Source organism: Zalophus californianus, chromosome 2 (assembly GCF_009762305.2).
Source record: "Zalophus californianus isolate mZalCal1 chromosome 2, mZalCal1.pri.v2, whole genome shotgun sequence".
NCBI classification, from domain to species: Eukaryota; Metazoa; Chordata; class Mammalia; order Carnivora; family Otariidae; genus Zalophus; species Zalophus californianus.
This window is the reverse complement of record NC_045596.1, coordinates 79,884,613-79,909,983: the sequence shown is the minus strand read 5'-3', so window position 1 is coordinate 79,909,983 and position 25,371 is coordinate 79,884,613. Positions and strand designations below refer to the sequence as shown.

The 25,371-nt window shown below is 38.3% G+C and overlaps 1 long non-coding RNA gene across 2 annotated transcripts in view; it reads right to left on the bottom strand.

Annotated features, from left to right (window-relative positions):
* Positions 1–558: 558 nt before the first annotated feature.
* LOC113924155 overlaps positions 559–25,371 on the bottom strand; it is a 311,104-nt gene continuing 286,291 nt past the window's right edge. The window contains exons 3-4 of one of the 2 annotated variants that reach the window (XR_003520551.2): positions 9,452–9,497; positions 559–1,351 (exon numbers count right to left, since the gene is read on the bottom strand). This is a non-coding gene — a long non-coding RNA (uncharacterized LOC113924155). The remainder of the gene's footprint in view (positions 1,352–9,451; positions 9,498–25,371) is intronic. The other variant, XR_003520553.2, reaches the window with a different exon arrangement.

The window sequence follows — 25,371 nt, the reverse complement described above, 5'->3', positions numbered from 1 at the left end:
GTGCTCACAAAAGATTTTAGGATCATAGATTTGAATAAAGGAAAAACCAGAAGCAAAGGAGTCATTTATGACATCATTGCTGTAGTTTAGAACAGAAGAAATAATGGCACAAAATGAAAATGAAAATTGTTGTAAATATGAACAGGAGAATAGACATTTGAGCTATTTCAAAGGCATGATGGACAGGATTCAATGATAGAACATAACTGCTAGTTTCTATGTTTATTGTCCAGATTGCTAGTAATTTTCAGTTATAAGACTACTTGTTTTACTCCAACATGCATATTAGAAAGGGAATCACATCAGTTTCAGATAGCAGAATTGGTTGTCCATAGTCTTCTTGTGTCCTCAGACCCAAATATTGTTAGGGCGGATACCTGAAGAGTCTGTGGCAACTCAGCCTTCTCTTTGAAAAAGTAAATCTCAATAAATATGTATTGATGGCTCTTAAGCAATATCTGAACATTTAAAAAGGTATTTACCTAAAACCAGAAATGAAATTAATATGCTGTTTTTTTTTAAGGTAATTTATTTATTTATTTATTTACAGAGAGAGCACACCAGCAGGAGGAGCAACAAAGGAAGAGGGAGAAGCAGGCTCCCCAATGAGCAGGACCCTGAGATCATGACCTGAGCCATAGGCAGACGCTTAACCCACTGAGCCACCCAGGCATCCCTGGGTGTTTTAATCTTGTAAGTCAAAATATCTCCATGTGTAGACAGAAGTCATTAGTGGAGAGAAAGTTAAGCCTTTTTTTTCCTTCTTCTTCTTCCTCTTTTTTTTTTGGTTGTCAAATGATCCTTTATTGAAGTATTTTCCTTTGTAGTTCTTAACTAGCTGGGCTTTCCACCACACCACTATTGATGTTATCTATGATGTCATGGGGTAGCAGCCATCAACATTGCAGCCTACAGACTGGGCAGTCCCCAGGATCTCTTTAATGATTCCAGAGAGTTCTCTGGCTAAAGATCGGTGTCACATCAGTCAAGCAGGGTTGACAGTTTCATCAAAAGTGATGTTTCCACTGGCTTAATGTTTTCTGCTTCTTTTTATCTCTTGGAGGTTCCTTGAGGGCTTTGATAACAAGGCAGAGGCAGAAGGTACCTTGTCAATCTGTCCTGGCTGTTCTAAATGGTCAGCTCTTCACTGTCAGCCTCAGACCCTTCCAATCACCGGTTGCCTTAGAGACAAACCCAGAGGGATGATCTTCAGTGCCCCAACCCATGCACCTCAGGTATACGACTCTGATCTCGTTGGGGTCAAACTTAGGCAGCATGGTGGAGGCGGCTGGTGTCGAACGAACCTGGATTTGGGATGACCGAAGACAGCTGCTACTTTGCCTCCTCTGAGCTGAAAGCCAAAAGCGAGAAAGTTAGATCATTTTATGCAAGACATTTATTTCCCTGAAAAATGATTACTAGTAAGGCCAAAGAATGTGTTAATTCCAAATGCTCAGTAGGACATCCAGCTTCACTAGGTTATATACTTTTCCAGGAAGCCAGTACTAGAGTTCTCACAGTTTTCCCACAGTTTACAAGAGGGGAGGAATTATTCACTTAGCACCTTGTTCATGTACTTTGTACATGAATAATGGCCTGTCTTTTTGTGATCTTCGGTCAAGGTCTTTGGCCCTCAATCTTCTGACTGCTTCTGTTCATCTCTCTCCATCTCCCTCTCCCTCTCTTTCTCTCTCTCATTCTCTCCCCCTCTCTTTTTCCTTTTCTTCTGCTTATATACAAACAATACAGGCTAGTTAGTTTAACTAGAATCTTTTACTGATCACTGATTTTTGTCTGCTTAAGGTGATTGCTTAGCTAGTACAAAGTGACACTTAGTATATTTGGTGACCCAGACTGATCCCTTGAATGATGCTGATTCCTTAGGCACTGTATTCAAGACTTACTGGAGATTTTCTAACCTTTAAACCCCTGAGTATGTGGGCCAGAGTAGAGGTGTGTTACATCTTTGCTCTTAAGAACATTCACTTTAAAAGTGATGAGAAATGAATTGTCTGCTTCTGTACATGTTTATCTCTTGTTACATAGGAAAATGAAGTCAGAATTAGTTTAAAGATAAAAATTTTAGATATAATGTGAAAGACTGGAACATGTTTACATTGCATCAATAAACCATTATACCATGGGGTTATATAAAAACATTTAAAAATATGAACAAGAAAATTAGCATTCATTGAACACTTCCTATGTACCAGGTACTATAGGGAGCATTTTACATATATTCTCCCAATTATTTCTTTTAACAATCAGATGTGTTAAAGACTATTATCTCTACTTTACAGAGCATACTGAGGTTTAGGAAAATCAAGAAACAAGTCTATGTCACACATATGCCGCTAGGAAGAGCAGTGGTAGGAACCAGGCAGACTGATTGCATACCCAGAAGAAATAGACATGTGGATGTATCATGTGAACTAAGATCTTAATTTCTTAATGCTAATATGAAATTGATTCACTAAGCAATTTCTCAGGAAAAGCAAATACTAAATGTCACAACAGATGGAATGCTAGTTTGTTGTCTTATTCTGCCCTTTGGATGGTTCAAGCTATTGCTTCTGGCTTCAGAATTTCAGTTAGGAAAGTCAAAGTTAGGAAAAGTAAATGAGAAAGAATAGAATCACAATGGGCAAATCTTTCAGAAGGACAAATTCGGGATATATTTCAATAAGGAAATGAAAAGGGAATATTGCTTATCTCTAAACTACTTTTTAAAGAATAAGAGTTGTGTGTGGGGGGGTATTTGTTCATTCCATTCCTTATGCAGCAATTTTGTAATATATGTTGTGATATCTACATGTAGCATACATTAGTGTTGCTTTCATCTGCAGAATCCAGAGACTCAGCTATCATTACTTTGTTTTTTTCTGCTTATTTTCATATTTAATCACACATGTTAAGAAAGTTTGTGGCCAGTGAAATGCCTACTTCGAGACCTGTGGCCAAGTGGAGGGGATTTCCAATTTGCTCATCACTCTTAGAAGTCATATGGAGTTAAGACAAAGGGACACATGAGCTACCAGCCTGCATCTTAGACTTCCTCCCACTGAAATACTGTCATAAATTCTAGTAGTCACTATCAGAAAAGGTGCCTATGCAACGTCCCTTTGATTCCTTGCCATTTCCAGGTTTTGCGATAACTTATGGCAGCTTAGTGAGCTAAAGGCTCACTTTGACTAAATCCTAGGCTTCTTTTTGTCTTTCTTTGGTCTACCTTATGACAGTGAAACCAGCCCGAAGGACCCAGCCTGGCAAGGTAAATTCCCAATGATTTATGCAATGTCACTTTCTTGATGATTAACCTGAATAAATCATGGTGGTATTTTCAGCAGTGATACAGCTGCCCTTTATATTCTTATCAGTTTTCCCAGCAAGAAGAAATTAGTCCAGTCCTCCCATTGATCTTGTGAGGAAAATTGTACCTCACAGCAGGGGTTCTAATGATAAACAACGAACACTACAAATCACTTATCAGCTTACTTTTAATCAATAAAACTTCTCACGATACATTATTCTAGCAATTGGTCTAAATCACTGTGCCTATAACTGTTGTTTTCGAAACCTTTTAATCTAATTGGAAAATCTTCCTTTGTACTAGTAATAAACACTCACTAAACTGTCTGCACATAATTGAGCTATAGTAATTTATGGGTGCTCCCTTACTGTTTTGTCCCCTCTTTAATCAGACAGACCATTTTATGTCTTTAACTAATGAAATCTAAAAATCCACCCAGTAGATCTGATCAAATGTCACTCGTGACTAAATCTTCATTAACACTGGCAGGTTCCAAACCTGATGTCCGTCCATCTTGATTTAATTATTGTCTCACAACTGTCCTCTTGTCAGGTGGCAAACACCTTTTCTCCATTTCTTCAAATAGCACACCTTCATCAGCAGGTCTACGGAAGATCTGCAGGAGTAAAGCACAGCCTCTGGCAGCAAGTCTATGAGAGCGCTAGGGATGGAAACAGGGTCATCTCCAGTATAATCAATTCCATGTCTCCTGGTCATGAGCATTGCTTCTGTTTCTGTTTCTTTTGCAACTTTTTCTACTTCTTATCTTTGTCAGTAAAAAAATGCACTTCTATCAATGCAGTCAAGGTGTTCAAGCCCTGATAAATTAATTTATGCTACCCAAGGTCAGAAAAGAACAAAAGATAAACCAATATCCTGTTGAGAGGAATAAACTATTCCCACAATAGCTGATTATTACAGTAGGAAAGTTTTCTTGGGAAACTAAGATTGGAGCAAATGGAATTAGATACTAAGCTTGGAGAAGTGTCACAAAGCTGGCACCTGCAATGACCAGCCAGATCCACAGGAAGGTTTTCATTAACTATATTCAACATGAAACTGAAAAGCACTTATTTCCCTGAACTGTTCTCAGAAACACTGACTGATCAGGTTTATTTTGAAAGTTCCTTTTTGTCCCATCTGCCTCATTTTGAAACATGCCCTCATATCATTTATATAATTCCAAAAAAGGATGCCACTCAGAAGTGACTCGGGTACCTTAAAATTAATAAAAGAGAAAGAGATACCGACAAGCAGGAGCTGAATCAAAAGAGAAAGGAACAATGACATTAGCCTTGAGAGCTAGTTTAATTGCTAGTTAACAAATGTTTATGTAGTTTTGACCATATGCCAGGTACTCTTCTAAGCCCTTCACAAATTTTAACCTTAAAAACAATTCTAAGAGGTTGGTTTTATTAAAAAAAATAATAACATTTTCCAGCTGAGGAAACTGAGACAAAGTTTAAGCATCTTGCTAGAGAGCACAGCTAGTGAGTGGTAGAACTGGGATGTATCCAGATAGATAGGCTTTGGAGTTAATGTTTTTTTCTCTACATTATGCTACTGTTTTGTACAACTGAATGTCTGACTTGATTATGAGTTTCTAGAATGTAGGGCAAAAATAGAGCATAGCAATACCTCGGGGAAGACATTGCTCCTGGTATTTAATTATAAAAATGTATCCTAGCACATATTCCAGAGAACTCTTATCTTTCACCATGATTTCCAAAAAAGGATTCCATGGATCAATGAATTGGGGTATGTTATCCATTTTTTAAATTTCCTTGGAAATTCACAAACACATTGGCATGCTAAAGGCTCTGAGAAGATTTACAACGAAGACATAGGATAACTAGATGTAATCTAATATTTGTAGACCTACTCAACAGCAGAACAAGTTTTCTGGAAGACCCACTAAAATCTTGCGGAACCAATGACTCACCATGAATCACCTTTGGAAAAGTCATGTTAAAGTCTTGTTTACTGTGGGTGCTTCAATGGGCACTGAATAATATGTTAAAAATTTTCTTAACGTATATCCAAAAAACAAATACAAACTGGTTTTCACACCCTTCCATCAAGTTTTTTTTAATTGAATATTTAGCACTGAAATACAATGTGTTTAAAGATGATCCTGAGGGAGGCTAACCTACATATAACCTTTCTGTAGTCACTGGATAGGATGAAATGGAATGCAGGTGCCATCTGCCACAATATCCATGACTATAATTTATATATTATTAATGTTTCAGATTAGTTGCTTCCCAACTGAGATTTTGGAAAACACTTATTAACATGGCCTTAAACCATGTTTTAAAATGGGATACAAATATTTTATTACACAATACAGGAGGCTTTATGTCTTTAAGGGAGGTCATTTTTTCTCAGCAATGGGTCAATTGCTGACTCCCAGAGCCTTGTGTTTTTGAACAGTTTTATGTAGTCTCTTCTATTTGGGGCCTACAGTTGGTTTTTCTAAGTGCCTACAGCATATCTTTGCATAAAATTGGGGAAGTTCTTGTCTTTTCTGTTTCTGCTTGGCTAGTCTTCAGTGGTTAGGAGTATGAGCTTAGACTGATAAGAATGTGGTTAGAAATCTAGCTCCCACTTTTTAGCTCTGGGACTTTGGTTATGTTACTTTGTATTGATAAGTCTTTGATTGTTGGAGGAGAGTGATGATAAGACCTGTTTCACATGGTAATTGTGATGACTAACTGACATAATGCTTTTAAATTATATTGTATGGTACAGGCCATCACCCACTAACTGGTATCTATTTCTAAGATCATTGCTTAAAAATTTAGTTTTTCCTTAGAAATACTGGGGGGCTTGTTAAAGCACAGATTTCTGAGCCCCACCCCCAGAGTTTCTGATTCAGTGGATCTGGGGTAAAGCCTGAGAATCTGCATTACTAACAAATTTCCAGGTGTTGCTGATACTGTTAGTATGAAAACTATACTTTGAGAATCATTGCCATAGAGTAACTGACAAATGTTCTTTAAAAAGAAGCTGTCAAAGTGATCATGTTGTAGCAGGTGCATTTATCAGAGGAATTTACAGATATGCTATCAGAGACATTTAAGTAGCAATGTTTTATTTCATTGTTGTTTTGTATCAAATTCTCTTGCTCTGACATAATGGCGGACTGACACATTAGAGCCCATTTTAGATTCTCCCAGGTCTGTTTCAGTGATGTGGTTAGGATGGTTCTCCCCTAAAAATTATCCAGTGAGAAGTAACACTCATGAGTCATTGGGGACCCCTGAGTGTGCAGCCCGGACAAGAATCATTGAAAAGCTCATCTTTTCACCTTAGAACAGATGGAAGCAGCTAGAGTAAATGATAGACAGAAGGGGAACAGAATTCATTACACCTTCTAAGTTAATATTGACCTGGGAAAAATACGATGATTTCAAAGTTTGTCTTGCTAACTGAGAAAGCCTTCTTAATTAGAGGTAATGTCAAAAAGGTGGCTATTCCCCAAAATTCCTGCTCACCTACCATCTGCTACTGATAAAGGTTGGCAATTAAGAAATGTTAAGAGTAAGTTCTAATTACCTTCCTACCCTTGTTTCTTGTTCCCTTGTTGCTCTTTGATAGCCTTAATTGAAGCCCACATGTGACTCACATCTTCTACTGCATGCTGGCTCCTTCTGCCTAAATACACAGAAATCATCATAAATCCTAAGTTGCCCTCTGGTAAGTGTCTGATGTTAGAAACACAATCTTACACTTCTCAACGTTTCTGTGTATTTTCATCTTACTTAACTGTATTGCTCTGAGTGTGGCAGTGATAGCAGTTCTAAATTTAATTCCCCGAGAATGGCACTTGTCAATTGGCCTAATCCTCCCCTTTGTTAAATTTGATGATGCAATGGAAGTGGCAGTCTTTCTCACCAAGCCCTGACCAAGTGTACTGAGATCCAGGTGGCCATATCCTATTGATGTCACCTCTCCTTTTATAAGTCATAGAAACAAATTTTAGAATCTCTATTTTCAGTAGAGAAATTTTATTTTCTGTGCCTTGGGTACTGCCAGTAGAGAACAGAAAAAGAAGAACATTATGATTTTGGAAGTCATTTATGACTGCTGAGTCTCTGGTTATATAGAAATAACTTGTTTGCTCTCCTACTGCCAGAAAAAAATGATGACACTCCAACACCATGTTGCTATGGTGTGTTTTGAAGGAGAGATTCACCTCACTGCACTGACCTGGAAAAGTCCAAAATAATTGTTTCATTGAGGCCATCATAAATATATCTCTACAAGTAGTGCCTAGAAGCCACAGAAGATCTCCAAATATCTGAGTTTATGAAATTTATTTATATCTAGCATCTGTGTAATTTTTCTCAGTAATTATTTTAGCAAAAACTGAAGAGCCAGATCCTGATAATTTTCCACTTTATCACACGATTCAAAAATGCAGCAAACTACAGGCAGTTCCTCTTTGTGGAACACTTACAGGAGCAAAACCATATGCTGTTCTTGTTCAGGATAATTATAAATCCTTAAACATTTAACTGTACTTGTCTTTCAAACTGGTATCAACTCCAAAACAAACAATTTAATGTGAATAACTCAACACCTAGAATGTCTATGTACCAAACAGTTCATTAAGTCTATGCATGTATCCACACGGCAGTTGCAAATGGCTTCATGTGTTTTCATGAATAACTAAAGTAGGCTAGAAATTAATATTTTTTTCTTTTAGAATAGTCCATGAGGGGGCACCTTGGTGGCTCAGTGTGTTAAGCATCTGCCTTCAGCTCAGGTCATGATCTCAGGGTCCTGGGATTGAGCCCCACATCGGGCTCCCTGCTCAGCAGCGAGTCTGCTTCTCCCTCTTCCTCTGTGATCTGTCTCTCAAATAAATAGAACATTTTTTTAAAAAATTAAAAAAATATAGTCCATCGGGACTTGAAGCCATTGAATTGTAAAGTTAAGCCTTCAAAATCATCTCATCTGGTGATTTTCAAGTTTGGCTATATAAGCTTCAGAGTTAAAACATGTATACCTACCCGAGTGTCAGGTATTTATCATAAGAATAAGAATTTGGGATTCTTACTGTGTATTCAATGGGAAACTGGTATGTCTATTTTTAGATGTTTTATAGATCATTCTGATGGGCATCTGTATCAGTTTCCTAGAGCTTCCATAAAAAGTTACATTAACTTGGTGGCTTAATACAATTGAAATTTATTCTCTCATAGTTCAGGAGGCTAGAAGTCAAAAACCAAGGTGTTGGCAGAGTCATGCTCCTCCTGAAAGCTCTGAAAGTGAAGAATCCTTCCTTGCCTCTTCCAAGCTTCTTGCTTGCTGGCTATCCTTGGCAATCCTCAGCTTACAGCTGCATTGCTCCATTCTTTGCCTCTGGTGGCATCAGTGGTCTTCTCTGTGTGTTTGTGTCTCTAGGTCTCTCCTTATAAGCATATCAGTCATTGGATTTAGGGCCCACCCTCATCTAGAATGATCTCCTCTTAACTTGATTACATCTGCAAAACCCCCATTTCTAAATACGGTAACATCCACAGGTATTAGCGATTAGGTATTGAAACTATTTGGCGGAATTCAATCACTAACACCCCCAAAGTGAAAACTTCTTTTAACCCGGGTACTGCGTGGGACCACTCATGCTGATCGGTCCTTCCTGGTCATGGTACTGTTCCTACTTTGTCTGGAACCACCTGACTTATTCCTAATTATTTGTATTCACTATTCCCAATTCATGTGTATAGAGAGGACTAGACAATGGGCAGATATCAACACCTTTATATATTCCCACAGAAGAAAGGACAGTTTTAAGAGGTGAAGGGATAACAAGTGCAAAGACTCAGAAGTAAGAAAAACTTCACATGCTTCAGAATGAGGAGATGTTGAACGGTGAGTATCAGAGGGAGGGGTAAAGGGTGGGGTTGAAGAGGGAAGCAAGGGCCAGGCCATGAGAGGACCTAGATGTCATGCTAGGGAGCTTCAACTTTCCTTTCCCTTAAGCCAATGGAGAGGTGTTGAAAGATTTCAAGAAAGGAACTGTGTCACTGCATGACTGAGTTTTGTTTTAAGAAATATTACCCTAGTGACAATGTGAAAGTGAACTTAAGGGGGCAAGAGAAGAGTCTTGGAAATCATTTAGATAATTGTTACCTTAGTGGACTGCAGAATGATGACATCATAATTCAAGGTGCTGGTGCTAGGGTGGAGAGAAAATAACAGATTCAAGAGATTGAGTAGAGAGCACTTAGTGGTTAATTAGACACACAAGGAGTGACATGGGATAATTATGTTTTAGCCCTTCCTCCTACATCGTTCATCAAAGGACATTTTTGTAACACTGTGTGTTCCTCTCCTATGTTTTATACTTCTTCACCAAAGCATGCATTTCTCAATCACCTTGTTAAAAGCCTGAAAATGTTCATCCATTTATAATGCTTTTTATTGCCAGATCGTAAGATAGCAAAAATAAAATGTATCTTTGAATAAACTATCACATCACTTCTCAGCAAAAAACCCTGAACATAATACTTGAGTATACATAAGATAAATGCTGAGATGCAATTATTATCTATTGTGATCTAACTTTACATGTTTATTTCAGTGGAACCTTGAACTAAAAGGATTCTAAAGAAAGAAGTATTTTGAATCATCTTCTAGTCAATTCTAAATTAACCAGAATTCTCTTTATGTCAATATTCATTGTTGAAAATCTTATTAAAATGAAATTGTTAAAACCTTGTTTTACTAACTAGCTATATCTTGCCAAACATAATTTTTTTGATGAGTCAAGGTTATTTTTGTACTCCTAACTAATCATTACAAATATCAATGATTAAGCACCCTCCCACCCACTCTGTAGTCCGTAATAACAATTCATTAAGCATACCAAAGGAAGAGTAAGATCAAGTTTTTTTTAAGAAATGAACAACCTAGTATAGAAAGTAGCATAATTTCAAGGGGGGAATTCTAGATTGGACTTCCAGGAATGCTACTGAATTTAGACAGTGGGTCTGGGGCAGAGGGAGGAGACAGGAAATGGTTTCATTTGTGGACATTGAGGGAGCACTAGTGCAAAGCTGTCCACCTGGTGTGTTCAAGGAACAGCAAGGAGGTTGAGTATGGGTAGAAATGAGTGAGCAAGAAGAGGTATATAAGATAAGGTCTGAGAAGTAATCAGCTATGTTTTTTTTTTAAAACATAATTTCCAAATTCTTTGACATTCTTTTCATCAAGAGGTAGAGCTTAGGTCCCTTTCCCTTAAATCTAGGCCCAGTGACTTGTTTGGCCAATAGCATATAGTTAAAGTTATGCTGCTCCAATCTCTAGCTCCAAACCTTAAGAAATGGATACCTTCTACCTTCTGTTCCTTGGGATTCTTGCTCTTGGAGCACAGCTGTCAGGCCGCAAGAAGAGCTGGCCACTTGGAGAGACTACTTCTAGGATCCAGCTAAGAGACCACTGACAGCCAGCATTAGTTGTCAGACCTGTAATTCAAAAGGCCTGTTGGGTGATTCCAGCCCAGCCACCATCAGACTCCAAGTACATGAGGGAGCCTGAGAAAAACCACTAGCTGAGCTTAATCAATGCCAGATATAATAATAATAAAAGATAATTTTATGTTATATAATAATGAGATACAATATATAACATAATTAGTGTTTCTTCACTAACTTTTGGGGTGATCTGTTACAAAGAAATAGGTAAATGATCAGAACACCAGGTTCTATATCCAGGAAAGCTTTTTAGATCATTGTGAAGCTTCCATCCTACATGAAAGAGACCACCAAAATTCAGCTGAAGGTTAATACAATTTGCTTTACATTTTTAAAGGATCATAGTGAGTGCTGATTTGATAAAACACTGAAAAAGGGTAAGAGGTGGAAGAAAGGAAATTAGGCCAGTGATGTAACTAAGGTGTGAGCTCATGGTGTTTGGGATCAAGGTGATGTCATTGAAGTGGGTAAGAACTGCCCACAATCAGGATACCTTTAAAGAAGACTGAATAAGATTTTCTGAAAATATTGCTGTGGGCATAGTCCACTTTCATATATATATTCTCCCAGGAGTCATTCTTATTTATAAACATTTCCCTCTTAGTACAGAGCAGAGTATATACATAATTTTTGCCTTGTTTTGGTCTATTTATTAGCATATTTGAAGGGAAGGTTGGAGCATTGGGCACTTGCTATCTCTATACATCCTATTTCATTCTGTGGAACGTACTTACCTGGTAACTGGTGGCCACTTCTGCAGCTCTCTTTAAACTTCCCCAAATAAGTACTCCTGCCCTCTTTGTTTAAAGTAAGATAAATGAAGGTTAGAGAAGGAGTAGACTAAACGTTACCTGGAGCCCTCCTAGATATTTGTATCTGCTTTCTCTCACCTAGGGGACGAGTTAATTAGATGGCCACTGTTCTCACTATTATGCTGTAGAAATTTTTACTTCAGTGAATTACCTTGTCTGATACAAAGAAATATATAATTAAAGGCTGTGGGAAACCATGACACTTTGTAGCCGCTTCCACATTGGCTACACTCGTGTCAAAATACAGTCTGCCAAGTCAACTATGCATTAAAACAAAGTTTGCTTTCTGTGAATACTTAGTTCAAAAATGATGAAAAGAACGAGTTTAGGATAAGCTTAAAAATGACAAAGGAAATAATGCAAACATAATACAAAATAACAGAGAAATGAAGGATTCTGGGATTCTGGATATGGATGTGTTTAGGGGGGAGGAGCTGATGAAATTATGAGTTGTCATCAAAATTATAAATAACTAAGCCCCATGAGGCCAAATGCTCACAAACCACCCTCTAACACTGAAGGGTGGGCATGTGTTGCATCAAATCCAAGTGTGGTTTGTCTCATCTATCCTCTAAGTCTGAATCAGTAATCACACAACTTTAAAGCACAATTTTTCCATGAAGAGAACCACCAGTCTATGGGTAATGTTTAATTTTGCTGGATGAGATCTCATAATTCAACCCATAAGACACCACATACTAGCCAAATGGAAATGGCCTTTCTGAACTTGACTCTGAAAGCATTCGTTTTGGAAGATAAAGTAATATTTTCACTTTGACTTTGCATTTGAAGATAAGGGTAACCATATCAGGATTTCTACAAAATTATAAATAAAAGGAAAATTTGATGTCTGGTTACAACATCTGCTGGACCATGTGCAATACCATTTCAGGGGCAGATAATAAATGAAGCATGAAAATACAGTAGTGGTACCATCAGAGAGCCACATGAAGAATCTCTTGAAGTTATAACCTAATTAGGTCTCTGGGAAGAGAATGCCTTGCCAAATGCAAGGTATTCATTCATCATATTCTGAAATATCATTTCTTCTTTTATTTATTGAGAATAAGCTTTGTAATATTTATTGTCAATTAAGAAAAAAAAAAGTGAAGCACCATATAATGGAAATCATTATCAGAGTTCTAGCTCTTTCTGTCATTAACATGTAAACCTGGGCAATTCATGTTCTGTCTGGTCACAATTTCCCCAACAGTAAAACTTCAGTTTCAGTAGCACTTCTCCTTCTCAAGCCCCTGCTTTGTTTGTTCTTCAGGTTGGTTCACCCCAGACTATGGTGGGCAAATGCAGGTGTTGGTCCTTGGTTGCTTTTGATTTGCACACATACCCAGCATATCTGGGACTCATGACAGTGCCGAACACCCTGTAGAACTCCTCCTCTCTTTGGGGTACAGCCTGCTGTATACAGGAGCTCGTGGAGAGGTGGATGCCCTCCTCTTCATCATCAAGATCCTTTGAATAATTCCAAGACCATAGCAACAAGATGGCAGAGCCAAAGGACTGTTTTATGGAAAGACTGGGATACATTAAAAGTGTAATTATGGTGGAGGAGGCAAAAGTCAACACAATGCATTAAATATTAGCTTGTCCAGAGTAAGCACTGCACACAGGGAGAGAGTGCATAAGGTTCTGGAGTGCACCTCCCTTCTTAGCCTGCCTTCCCAGCTTTCAGGTTCTACAGGGGAAGGGAGATGGTAGGTAGAGAAGTGACTTGAGCCTCAGTCCCCTCAGGAGGAGTGGCGATGAGTCTTGCAGGCCCCATTGCTTGTGTAGCAAACTGCAGTAAGGTTCATCCTTAGAGCTTTCACTTTTAAATTTTTGTGGTTACATATGGTGAATTATCACATATGCTCATTTCTCTCCAAAACATTTCATTCATTCATTCAACTGACTGGATGAGGCCCACCCACAATGTGGAGAGTAATCTGCTTACTCAAATACTTCCTGAGTTTGATAAAAATATCAGTTGAGGAAATAAGATATCTTAATTCCACCCATTGTTTTTATAATATAATGTCTAATATTTATTATGATAGTAACCAGAATACAATGTTTTATGCACATAAATATTATTTAGAATTGTGAAAATGAACACAAACTAAATAGTTAATAATAAGCAAATGGCTAAATAGAGTATGTTTTGCAGCCCTTCAAAATATTTTACAAGAGTTTTTTAAGAACATGGGAAATTGCTTGTAAATTTATGATTAAAGTTGTATTCTCTCTGTTTGTAATATCTCAATTATGTAAAAAATGCATAGATCAGAAGGGTATTTATCTAAAAATACATAGTTATTATCTATAATGACTATTATCTCTGGATGGAAGTAGTATGGATGATTTTACTTTGCTTCTCTATATTATCTTTATTAAGATTAGCTTTGCAGGCACCTGGGTGGCTCAGTTGTTAAGCGTTTGCTTTCAGCTCAGGTCATGATCCCAGGGTCCTGGGCTTGAGCCCTTCATCAGGCTCCCTGCTCCGCAGGGAGACTGCTTCTTCCTCTCCCACTCCCCCTGCTTGTGTTCTTTCTCTCACTGTCTCTCTCTCTGTCAAATAAATAAATAAAATCTTAAAAAAAAAAAAAAAGATTAGCTTTGGATCCATGAGGAGCAAGATAGTGGAGGAGTAGGAGACCTAAATTTCGTCTGGTCCCAGGAATTCAGCTAGTATCAAACCATTCTGAACACCTACAAACTCAACAGAAGATCAAAGAAAAGAATAACAGCAACTCTCTGAACAGAAAAGCAACCACTGGGCGCCTGGGTGGCTCAGTCGGTTAAGCGTCTGCCTTCGGCTCAGGTCATGATCCCAGGGTCCTGGGATCGAGCCCCACATCCGGCTCCCTGCTCAGCGGGGAGCCTGCTTCTCCCTCTGTCTCTGCCTGCCTGCCTGCCTACTTGTGCTCTCTCTCTCTCTGTCAAATAAATAAATAAAATCTTAAAAAAATAAATATTCTAAAAAAAAAGAAAAGCAACCACTTTCTGGAAGGTAGGATGTGGAGAGAAGTGAATCTGAGGCAATATTCGGGAAGATAGACTGCGGGGGGAGGGAGCCTCCATCAGTAGGCTACCGGCAAGTGATAGAGCAGCGGAGCACAAAACTGGAACTTTTAGAAGTTTGCTCCACCAAGGGACATCACTCCAGTGGCTAAGCAGGGGGGTGGAACCCTCACCTGGACAGTGTGGTCTCAGGACCCTCGGGGTCACAGAAAGACTGTGTGCAGCAGAGTTCCCAGGTATCGGAGCAGGGAAGCCGGCTGCAAAGACAGAGGAGAGGAGAGGGCTCTCAGCTCAGGGTTGCCATTAACCGTGATCCTTGGCACAGTTGAGCCACTGCTCTTCCAGCAGGGATCCAACAAGTGGCAGATCTGGGGAGACCCATTCCTCCCCTGGGAGGAGGGGCATGGGAGCGCACTGCAGGGATCTGCTGGGTTTGGAGACTACAACACTAAACGGTGTTGTGTGCCAGAAACAGAAACGCTTGGAAACAGGCCAGGGGAGCACGGAGTGCTGCCGGAGACGTGGTAGATGGGAGTGATTGACTGCTTTTCTCCGGGGGCGCACCGAGGAATGGGGCCCTGAGCTCTCCGCTCCTCCAGGCAGAGATTGGGAGGCTGCCATTTACACTCTCATCCTCCAAAGCTGTATGGAAGGCTTGCAGGGGACAAAAGCTCCCGAGAGCAAACCCAAGCAGATTACCTAGCTTGGCCCCCGGCAAGGGTGGTGCAATTCTGCCTCGGGCAAAGACATTTGGGAATCACTGCAACAGGCCCCTCCCCCAGAAGATCAGCAAGAACAGCCAGCCAAGACCAAGTTTACCGATCAATGAGAATGGCAGAACTTCAGCACTAGGGGAATACAGCACATAGAATTCATGGCTTTTTTCCCCCATGATTCTTTAGTCTTTCAAAGTTAATTTTTTTTAATTTTCTTTTTTTTTGTTTTTCTATTTTTTGAATTTTCCTTTTTTCCTTTTTCAACCAACATCTTATCAATCCCTTTTTTTAAAAATCTTTTTTATTTTTCATTTTTAGAGTCATATTCAATCCCTTCACTGTAGTTAACCTTATTTTTGGTATATATATATAAAGTTGTTCACTCTTTAAAATTTTGGGATACAGTTTCTTCTAACAGACCAAAATATACCCTAAATCTCTGGTGTATGGTTTTGTTCTAGTCTCCTGCCTGATCACATTCTCCCCCACCCTTTTTTTTTTATTTCTCTTCTTTCTTTTTTCAATCAACATCTTATCTTGTCAATTCCTTTTATAAAATCTTTTATAATTTTCATCTTTACAGTCATATTCCATCCCTTCATCATATTAACCTTTATTTTTGTACATATATAAGTTTTTCTTTCTTTAAAATTTTGGGAAGCACATTCTTCTAACAGACCAAAATACACCCAAAATCTAGTGTGTGGCACTGATCTATGCACCAGACTGATCATATTTGATCATATTCTTTTTTTTTTCTTTTTCTTTTTTTCTTTCTTTCACTTTCTTTTCTCCTGGTTTCGGGTCTCTTCTGATTTGTTTAGTGTATATTTTTCTAGGGTCGTTGTTACCCTGTTAGCATTTTGTTCTCTCATTCATCTATTCACCTCTGGACAAAATTACAAGATGGAAAAACTCACCTCAAAAAAAGAACAAGAGACAGTACTGACTGCCAGGGACCTAATCAATACAGACATTAGTAAGATGTCAGAACTAGAGTTCAGAATGACGATTATAAAGATAGTAGCTGGATTTGAAAAAAGCATAGAAGATACTAGAGAAACCCTTTCTGGAGAAATAAAAGAACTAAAATCTAACCAAATCGAAATCAAAAAGGCTATTAAAGAGGTGCAATCAAAAATGGAGGCTCTGTTGGAATAAATGAGTTAGAAGAGAGGATTAGTGATATAGAAGACCAAATGATGGAGACTAGAGAACCTGAGAAAAAGAGAGATAAACAGCTACAGGATCATGAGGGCAGAATTCAAGAGATAAATGATACCATAAGATGAGACAATATTAGAATAATTGGGATCCCAAAAGAAGAAGAAAGAGAGAGAGGGGCAGAAGGTATATTGGAGGAAATTATAGCAGAGAACTTCCTTAATTTGGGGAAGAAAACAGGCATCAAAATCCAGGAGGGAGAGAGAACCCCTCTCAAAATCAATAAAAATAGGTCAACACCCTGACATCTAGTAGTAAAACTTACAAGTCTCAGAGAAAAAGAGAAAATCCTGAAAGCAGCTTGGGAGAAGAGATCTGTAACCTACAATGGTAGAAACATTAGATTGGCAACAGGCCTATCCACAGAGACCTGGCAATCCAGAAAGGACTGGAATGATATATTCAGAGCACTAAATGAGAAAAATATGCAAGCCAAGAATACTATATCCTGCTAGGCTGTCATTGAAAATAGAAGGAGAGATAAAAAGCTTCCAGGACAAACAAAAACTAAAGGAATTTGCAAACACGAAACGAGCCCTCCAAGAAATATTGAAAAGGGTTCTCTAAGCAAAGAGAGAGCCTAAAAGTAATATAGACCAGAAAGGAACAGAGACAATATACAGTAAAAGTCACCTTGCAGGCAATACAATGGCAATAAATTCATATCTTTCAATAGTTACCCTGAATGTAAATGGGCTAAATGCCCCAATCAAAAGACACAGGCTATCAGATTAGATAAAAAAAACAAGACCCACTGATATGCTGCCTGCAAGAGACTCATTTTAGATCCAAAGACACCCCCAGATTGAAAGTGAGGGGGTGGAAAACCATTTACCATGCTAATGGACACCAAAAGAAAGCTGGGGTGGCAATCCTTATATCAGACAAATTAGATTTTAAACCAAAGACCATAATAACAGATGAGGAAGGACACTATATCCTACTTAAAGGGTCTATCCAACAAGAAGATCTAACAATTGTAAATATCTATGCCCCTAACATGGGAGCAGCCGCTTATATAATCCAATCAATAACAAAAGCAAAGAAACACATCGACAATACAATAATAGTGGGGGACGTTAACACCTCCCTTACTGAAATGGACAGATCATCTAAGCAAAAGATCAACAAGGAAATAAAGACTTTAAATGACACACTGGACCAAATAGACTTCACAGATGTATTCAGAACATTCCATCCCAAAGCAACAGAATACACATTCTTTTCTAGTGTCCATGGACATTCTCCAGAATAGATCATACCCTAGGTCACAAATCAGGTCTCAACTGGTATGAAAAGATTGGGATCATTACCTGCATATTTTCAGAACACAATGCTTTGAAACTAGAACTCAATCACAAGAGGAAAGTCATAAAGAACTCAAGTACATGGAGGCTACAGAGTATCCTACCAAAGAATGAATGGATCAACCAGGAAATTAAAGAAGAATTAAAAAAATTCATGGAAACAAATGAAAATGAAAACCCAACTGTTCAAAATCTTTGGGATACAGCAAAGGCAGTCCTGAGAGGAAAGTAGATAGCAATACAAGCCTTTTTCAAGAAACAAGAAAGGTCTCAAATACACAACCTAACCCTACACCTAAAGGAACTAGAGAAAGAACAGCAAATAAAGCCCAAACCCAGCAGGAGAAGAGAAATAATAAAGATGAGAGCAGAAATCAATGAAATAGAAACCAAAAGAACAGTAGAACAGATCAACGAAACTAGGAGCTGGTTCTTTGAAAGAATTAAGAAGATTGATAAACCCCTGGCCAGACTTATCAAAAAGAAGAGAAGTGACCCAAATCAACAAAATCATGAATGAAAGAGGAGAGATCACAACCAACACCAAAGAGATACAAACAATTATAAGAATATATTATGAGCAACTATATGCCAGCAAATTAGATAATCTGGAAGAAATGGATGCATTCCTAGAGATGTATCAACTACCAAAACTGAATCAGGAAGAAATAGAAAACCTGAACAAACCTATAACCACTAAGGAAATTGAAGCAGTCATCAAAAATCTCCCAAGAAACAAAAGCCCAGGGCCAGATGGCTTCCCAGGGGAATTCTATCAAACATTTAGAGAAGAATTAATACCTATTCTTCTGAAGCTGTTTCAAATAATAGAAATTGAAGGAAAACTTCCAAACTCATTTTATGAGGCCACCATTACCTTGATCCCCAAACCAGACAAAGACTCCATCAAAAAGAATTATAGGCCAATATCCTTGATGAACATGGATGCAAAAATTCTCACCAAAAGACTAGCCAAAAGATCCAACAGTACATTAAAAGGATTATTCACCACGACCAAGTGGGATTTATCCCTGGGCTGCAAGGTTGGTTCAACATCCGCAAATCAATCAATGTGATACAATACATTAACAAAAGAAAGAACAAGAATCATATGATCCTCTCAATAGATGCAGAAAAAGCATTTGACAAACTACAGCATCCTTTCTTGATCAAAACTCTTCAGAGTATATGGATACAGGGTACATACCTCAATATCATAAAAGCCATCTATGAAAAACCCATGGCGAATATCATTCTCAATGGGGAAAAACTGAGAGCTTTCCCCCTAAGGTCAAGAACACGGCAGGGATGTCCACTATCACCACTGCTATTCAACATAGTATTAGAAGTCCTAGCCACAGCAATCAGACAACAAAAAGAAATAAAAGGCATCCTAATCAGCAAAGAAGAAGTCAAACTCTCACTCTTTGCAGATGATATGATACTGTATGTGGAAAACCCAGAAGACTCCACCCCAAAACTGCTAGAACTCATACAGGAATTCAGTAAAGTGGCAGGATATAAAATCAATGCACAGAAATCAGTGGCATTCCTATATACCAACAACAAGACAGAAGAAAGAAATTAAGGAGTCGATCCCATTTACAACTGCAACCAAAACCATAAGATACCTAGGAATAAATCTAACCAAAGAGGCAAAGAATCTGTACTCAGAAAACTATAAAATACTCATGAAAGAAATTGAGGAAGACACAAAGAAATGGAAAAACGTTCCATGCTCATTGGAAGAACAGATATTGTGAAGATGTCAATGCTACCTAGAGCAATCAGCAAAGCTGGTGGCATCAAAATTCCGACTTCAAGCTCTATTACAAAGCTGTAATCATGAAGACAGTATGGTACTGGCACAAAAACAGACACATAGATCAATGGAACAGAATAGAGAGCCCAGAAAGGGACCCTCAACTCTATGGTCAACTCATCTTTGACAAAGCAGGACAGAATGCCCAATGGAAAAAAGACAGTCTCTTCAACCAATGGTGTTGGGAAAATTGGACAGCCACATGCAGAAGAATGAAACTGAGCCATTTTCTTACACCACGCACAAATATAGACTCAAAATAAATGAAAGACCTAAACGTGAGACAGGAGTCCATCAAAATCCTAAAGGAGAACACAGGCAGCAACCTCTTCGACCTCAGTAGCAGCAACTTCTTCCTAGAAACATTGTCAAAGGCAAGGCAAGCAAGGGCAAAAATGAAGTATTGGGACTTCATCAAGATAAAAAGCTTTTGCACAGCGAAAGAAACAGTGAACAAAACCAAAAGACAACCGACAGAATGGGAGAAGATATTTGCAAATGACATATCAGATAAAGGGCTAGTATCCAAAATCTATAAAGAACTTATCAAACTCAACACCCAAAGAACAAATGATCCAATCAAGAAATGGGCAGAAGACATGAACAGACATTTTTCCAAAGAAGACATCCAAATGGCCAACAGACACATGAAAAAGTGCTCAACATCACTCAGCATCAAGGAAATCCAAATCAAAACCTCAATGAGATACCACCTCACACCAGTCAGAATGGCTAAAATTAAGAAGTCAGGAAACGGCAGATGTTGGCGGGGATGCGGAGAAAGGGGAACCCTCCTACACTGTTGGTGGGAATGCAAGCTCGTGCAGCCACTCTGGAAATCAGTATGGAGGTTCCTCAAAAAGTTGAAAATAGAGCTACCATATGACCTAGCAATTGTACTACTGGGTATTTACCCCAAAGATATAAATGTAGTGATCTGAAGGGGTACATGTACCCCGATGTTTATAGCAACAATGTCCACAATAGCCAAACTATGGAAAGAGCCAAGATGTCCATCGGCAGATGAATGGGTAAAGAAGATGTGGTATATATATACAATGGAATATTATGCAGCCATCAAAAGGAATGAAATCTTGCCATTTGCAACAATGTGGATGGAACTGGAGGGTTTTATGCTGAGCGAAATAAGTCAGTCAGAGAAAGACATGTATCATATGATCTCACTGATACGAGGAATTCTTAATCTCAGGAAACAAAATGAGGGTTGCTGGAAGGGTGGGGGGTGGGAGGGATGGGGTGGCTGGGTGATAGACATTGGGGAGGGTATGTGCTATGGTGAGCACTGTGAATTGTGTAAGACTGATGAATCACAGACCTGTACCTCTGAAGCAAATAATACATTATATATTAAAAAAAAAAAAAGAAGATGATAGAAGGGGAAGAATGAAAGGGGGTAAATCGGAGGGGGAGACGAACCATGAGAGACGATGGACTCTGAAAAACAAACTGAGGGTTCTAGAGGGGAGGGGGTTGGGGGGATGGGTTAGCCTGGTGATGGGTATTAAAGAGGGCACATTCTGCATGGAGCACTGGGTGTTACATGCAAACAATGAATCATGGAACACTACATCAAAAACTAGTGATGTAATGTATGGTCATTAACATAACAATAAAAAATAAATAAAAATAAAACATAAAAAAAGAATTCCTTCAACTTAACAACAAAACAACAACAAGAAATTATAAGATGGGGAAAAGACTTGAATAGACATTTCTCCAAAGAAGATACACAAATGGTCAATAAACATAAAAAATGCTCAACATTATTGATAATTACGAAAATGCAAATCAAAACCACAATGAAATACCACCTCATACCCAGTAGGATAGTTGCTATCAAAAAACACAGAAAACAACATTTATTGTCTTTTTGACAACAACCAGAAAAAAGAAGTATTGCCAAGGATGTGGAGAAGTTGGAATCCTTGTATGATGTTGGTGGGAGTGTGGAATGGTGCACCTGCTGTGTTAAACAGTATGGCAGTTCCTCAAAAATAAAAAATAGAATTATCACATGATCCAACAATTTCACTTCTGGGTATATACCTGAAAAGAAACTGAAGGAGGGTCTCCAAGAGATATTTATACACCTATGTTCATAGGAGCACTACTCACAAAAGCCAAAAGGCAGAAGGAACCCAGGTGTCTATTGACATGTGATTAGATAAAAAATATGTAGTGTGTATTATACAATGTAATGTTGTTCAGCCATGTAAAGGACTAATGTTTTGATACATGCTACAACATGGATGGAACTTAAAACCATTATGCTAACTGAAATAAGCCAGACACTAAAGGAAAACAATTATATGATTCCATTTATTTAAGATATCTAGACTAGGCAAAGTTTTAAGGACAGATAGTAAAATAGAAATTACCAGGAGCTGGGAGGAGAGGGGTAATGGGTAGTTATCACTTAATGGGTACAGAATTTCTACTTGAGATGATAGAAGAAGTCTGGAAATAGTGGTGATGGTTACACAACATTGTGGATGTACTTTAGACAGTGAATTATACACTAAAACATGGTTAAAATGTTAAATTCTTTGTTAGGTAAACTTTATCATAATGAAAAATAAGAGTGAAGTGAACTTTCAAAGAAAGGAGTGAAAAATAGAAGAGCATGTCATTGTTAGACAGCTAGTTAGTAAAAACATAAAAATTTATGGGGTTTGGTAGCTACAGACAGGCTTTCAAATGAGCTTCTGTACATTCTGTACAAGAAAAGAAAGAGGAGTTCTAAGCTTTTCTGCTTTGAACTTTTGTTTTTATATGTAATCAAGATTGTGTGCCCTATTCCAGGCTGATTGGGTTAATTCTAAAAAAGATCACAAAAATGACACAACAAAACTCTGTTGAGACACTACTTCCCCCAACTTCAAGATGTTTGTGGTGCTATACAGCTGTTATTAAATTATAACCTAACTTACCTGAAGAGTAGTATGGCAGAAAGAATAATGCTCCCCCCACCCCAAGATGCCCACTCCCTGATTCCCAGAACCTGTGAATATATTATGGTTATATAATTAAAAGGGACTTTTTGCAGAGATGATTAAGATGACAGTATTTGAATGAGGAGATTAGGCTGGATTATCCAGCTATGCTCAATTCAACCGTACAAACCCTTAAACAGAGAGAAATTTTTCTGGCTGCAGGTGGAGAGATGCAGCAGAAGAGAAAGGAAGCAGACAGATGAGGCAAAAACTTTGAAACAGGACAAGGGCGTAAGCCCCTGTTACTGACTTTGAGGGTGAAGGAATGTGGCCATGAGCCAAGGAATGTGGTCACTCAAGAAGCCGAGAACAACTCTCTGCCAACATCCAGCAAGGAAACAGGTCCTCAGCAGCACAACCCCCTGGAATTGAAGTCTGCCAATGGATGGATTCTAAAAGAATCTAGAAATGGATTTTCTCCTAGAACCTCCAGAAAATGTACAGCCTTGATGATACCTTGTTTTGGCCTTGTGGGACACAGAGTAAAGAAACCAGCCAAGCCTACTAGATTTCTGCCCTATTGAATGGTGAGATAGTAAATTTATGTTGTCAAACTGCAAAATTTGTTGTAATTTTTATAATAGTGATATAAACTATACAAATAATAAATCAAGAAGACACAATGCTTGTAAATACATCTAAATTTCTTCTAAACACTAGTCACTATTTAACAACAATCAAAAGAATATCATTTCCAAACATTTTCACCTTTCTTCAGATGGTTTCCTGACATTTAATAGTCTTTGAAATTAAGAAACATTACTCCAAAGTTCCTAAAATTCAGTTCTTTTCCCTGGGTATGCCCTGACTTTTTATAAAGGGCATTCAAGAAAATCAAGGGACAACGAGAAAAATAAAAGAATATTGTTATTTTTTTTGCCTGGTGCATTAGCAAAATCTCAATTCAAATATTGCATACTTGATGTTGAATAATAATGACTCAGGAGATTATTTCTCACTTGCAGAATAAAAATACTTCGAGAGAAAGCAAAACTTCTGTCCACTTTACATGACGGCCCTCATTTTGGTATTCGCTCCAAGCCTCAAGGTCAAGACCACTGAGGTAACTTCAGAAGTCTACAGTGGGTATCTCAAGGATGGAGAATGCACACAGATAGGAGTCAGATGCAACTAAGCTGAATAGAAACGTCCTTTTTTTTTTTCCTTTCTGAATTATTCGTGCCAACCCAGCTTCTTATTCAGAGCGTTAGTTTTACATTGCTCCATAAAAAGTTACCATAAACTTAGTGGTTAAAACAACACATATTTATTACCTCACAGTCTCTGTAGGTCGGGAGTCCTGGCATAGCCTGATTGGGTTCTCTGCTCGAGATTAACCAGGGCTGCAGTCAAGGTGTTGACTCAGCTGTGTGTTCAACTGGCTCAGCTGGGAATCTACCGGCTTCTTCTTCTTTTTTTTTTTTTTTTCAGATTTTATATATTTATTTGACAGAGAGAGAGAAACACAGCACAAGCAGGGGGAATGGGAGAGGGAAAAGCAGGCTCCCCGCTGAGCAGGGGCCCAGATGCCGGACTTGATCCCAGGACCCTGGGATCAATACTCGAGCCAAAAGCAGCCACTTAACCAACTGAGCCACCCAGGCACCCCTGTACTGGCTTTTAAACTCATCCAGAATTCACTTCTTTGTGGCTGTGTGATGGAAGGCGCTGCCTTTTATCTGCTGTCCGCTCTCACCTGAGACTGTCCCCCGGGGCCAACAGATCATCCATGATTTCCTGCCAAGTGGGCTTTCTCAATATAACTGTGTACTTCATCAAGCCGGCAAGGAGAAGCTCTCAAGCAAACTGGCTGGGGAGATTTATATAATGTGATGTAATCACAGGAGTGGCATCCATCACCTTTTACCTATTCTGTTATTTAGAAACTACTCACAGGTCCCACCCACACTCCAGGGAAGGGGATTATGCAAGGGTGTGAGTGCCAGAAGGCAGGGATCCTTACAGTTACCTTTAGGTTTGTCTGCCACACCCAGGTAAAGATTTCATGATTTTGTTGTTTTTCTATGCTTAGAAAATGAAAAGTTAACCGGACTAGGGTTGATTTTTTTTTTTTTTTTTTAATTCCTGTACTCTTTTAGAGGCAAACATGGCATTAGTTAAAAGCACCAACTTTGGAGTAGTTACATAGATCTGGTATCCAATACAGTTGTTGTTGTTGTCGTTGTTTTATATTTTAATTCCAGCACAGTTAACATACAGTATTATCTTAGGGTCAGGTGTACAATATAGTGATTCAACATAGTGCTCATCATTACCAGTTTTACTGTGTGATTTAGGGATAGTTGTTTAACTGCTCTGAACCTTGACTTAACTCTTGTAGAAAATGCAGATAAAATACCTAATAGTTTTTCTGTGAGAATTAAATGACAGAATACATGTAACATATTTAGTAAAGTGAGACAATACAAATTATTTATTGTACATGTTTTTCGTTTTTATAAAAAAATATCCTTTTGATTCTCAGGTAAAAGTGAAAGTTAGTATCTGGGGGAAAATATCTGTTTTACATGATAACTGGAACATAACCTAATCTGTCACACAGATGCAATATATGATATGAAAAGAGATTTTACTGATTACACATTTCATTTGAAGTCATTTCTTATTAATCCATAACACCATTTTTTTGAAATTTGAATTTCA